Raw genomic sequence first — 2,092 nt, 5'->3', positions numbered from 1 at the left:
TATATCTATTTATAGATACATCTATATATATCGCGCTATCGGTAGTGAAAAAGAGATCAGGAGAAGAGTACTATTATTTTATAAAAATAAGATTTATTTGTTTGGATGCTAGCAATAAAAACTTAATAAAATACAGGATTTAATACAGGATTTAAAAGACGAGTGTAGACAACAATATTTCGATTGGGGTAAAAGAACTAATGGTATACAAGGTGTAATAAATAGTAAAATCCATCCCTGATGAAGACAGCCGTCAGCTGTCGAAACGCGTTGGAATTGACTGACCCAGCAGAGAAGGCGCCCACAGGCATCCGTCCTCAATACACGCTGCACACCACGTGTCAGCTCGTCTCTCTGCCTCTCGCGCGCTTCCAATAGAACGCGCCCCCTCACCTTCTCCGCCCCTCCTCTCCTGCTCCACTTACCCGGAAGCCCGCGAGTAGCGGCGGTCACCGGCCGGGACCCCGCTCTCGCCCCGGGCCCCACAACTCCTTGACATCTCCGCAGGACTACGGACCGTAAGTACTCTGGGCCACGGCCCCCACCGCTTATGACACACGCCACCACAAGGACCAAAACCACACATACTCACCTCTTTATTACCGACAGGATTCCAGGAACGCGGCCTGCCTGACTCCACACGAGTAGGGACCGTGCCTGAAAACCGGACTCCACAACCATAGACCTTGCCCGGATATCTACTACACAGCCTGCCACCAAAGCCTTCCACCTACTTGAATATACTTATCCAGACCAGGCCTCCTGCCACATTTGCAGCCGGTCCCCTGCTGCACCTCAGCGTCCAGGGACAAGACCCACTGCTACTTAGCCAGTAAATTACTCAGCCAGAGCCTCCTGCTGCACCTACCACTAGGCTGAACCCTCTTGCAGAACCTCCTGAACACCTTCCCTTGATTTAGGCCTTCAGCCACAGATAAAGAAGGTGACTGACCATTTCACACCTGGACCCTAAACAAGGTAATCAACCGGGCTTACTTATATTGTGGCTTATTGTTTGTATACCTCAGCTCCTAACTCTCCCTCCCCATCTATATACAGGACATCAATTATCCTTGAGTGCCACAACGCCCCCTATCACCCGGCAACCAGTAGCCTCCTACTACATCTCTGCTCAGAGATAGATACAATCCAGAGCCTCCTGTTGCACCCCTGGATTACTGATAATCACGCACAGGTAAACATCTAGGTTTACCACACTGTGGACTATTCCTGTATTCCTCAGTTCCTAACCCTTCCTCCATATCTATATACAGGACATTGAGTATCCTCAAGCGTTACTACGCCTACTGGCAATCAAAAAGCCCCCCTGTCACATCTCTGCAACAAAGTGAGATACAATCCAGAGCCTCCTGCTGCACCCCCCACTGAGGGAGTGCTAACAAGCAATCTCCAAAAGCAGAACAGCTCCTCCGTGGGTAAGTCGCTAACCCCACTATCTACCTACCCAGAGCTAACAGCACTAACCCCATATCATTAAATCTCCAGGAGCATAACAAAGCGTTCAGGACCACGCCCCACTCTAAGAATCCTGACGGACCACAGCCCTAGTGCACACCTGCACTTTACCCACTCTGATACCTGGTGAGTAACAGATCCACAGCCAGCTAAGCATATTCATTACTAGAGAACAATAGCCCTAACCAAACTCCTCTTCTTTCCAGGTACCAAGCCACCACAGGCATTTTACCACACCAGATTAACCGCTGGATTTTACTGTTTATTACACCTTGTATACCATTAGTTCTTTTACCCCAATCGAAATATTGTTGTCTACACTCGTCTTTTAAATCCTGTATTAAATCCTGTATTTTATTAAGTTTTTATTGCTAGCATCCAAACAAATAAATCTTATTTTTATAAAATAATAGTACTCTTCTCCTGATCTCTTTTTCACTACCGATAGCGCGATTTTTACTATAGAACAGTTATTTTATTGTAGTGTATCTACTACGGACATTAGTGGTTCCCTGTCCACAATTATCGCTGCCATTGGTAGTAGTTAGCCTGATAAGCGCCTTTTACACATATAATACCTTAACATCTATATATATATATATATATATATATATAT

At 46.0% G+C, this 2,092-nt stretch overlaps 2 long non-coding RNA genes across 2 annotated transcripts; both read left to right on the top strand.

Annotated features, from left to right (window-relative positions):
* The first annotated feature begins 245 nt into the window (after positions 1 to 245).
* On the top strand, positions 246 to 1,136 carry LOC141165147 (uncharacterized). The gene is made up of 3 exons (XR_012251068.1): positions 246 to 518; positions 610 to 978; positions 1,060 to 1,136. It is a non-coding gene; the product is annotated as an uncharacterized lncRNA (long non-coding RNA).
* A 5-nt stretch (positions 1,137 to 1,141) lies between these two features.
* Positions 1,142 to 1,719, top strand: LOC141165146 (uncharacterized). Its single transcript, XR_012251067.1, has 3 exons — positions 1,142 to 1,195; positions 1,275 to 1,436; positions 1,507 to 1,719. It is a non-coding gene; the product is annotated as an uncharacterized lncRNA (long non-coding RNA).
* The last annotated feature ends 373 nt before the right edge of the window (positions 1,720 to 2,092 follow it).

The sequence above is a fragment of the Phyllobates terribilis genome, unplaced genomic scaffold (genome assembly GCF_046119375.1).
Source record: "Phyllobates terribilis strain yellow unplaced genomic scaffold, ASM4611937v1 Scaffold_11__3_contigs__length_659146591, whole genome shotgun sequence".
NCBI lineage: Eukaryota > Metazoa > Chordata > Amphibia > Anura > Dendrobatidae > Phyllobates > Phyllobates terribilis.
This window is presented reverse-complemented; position numbering and strand designations above follow the sequence as displayed.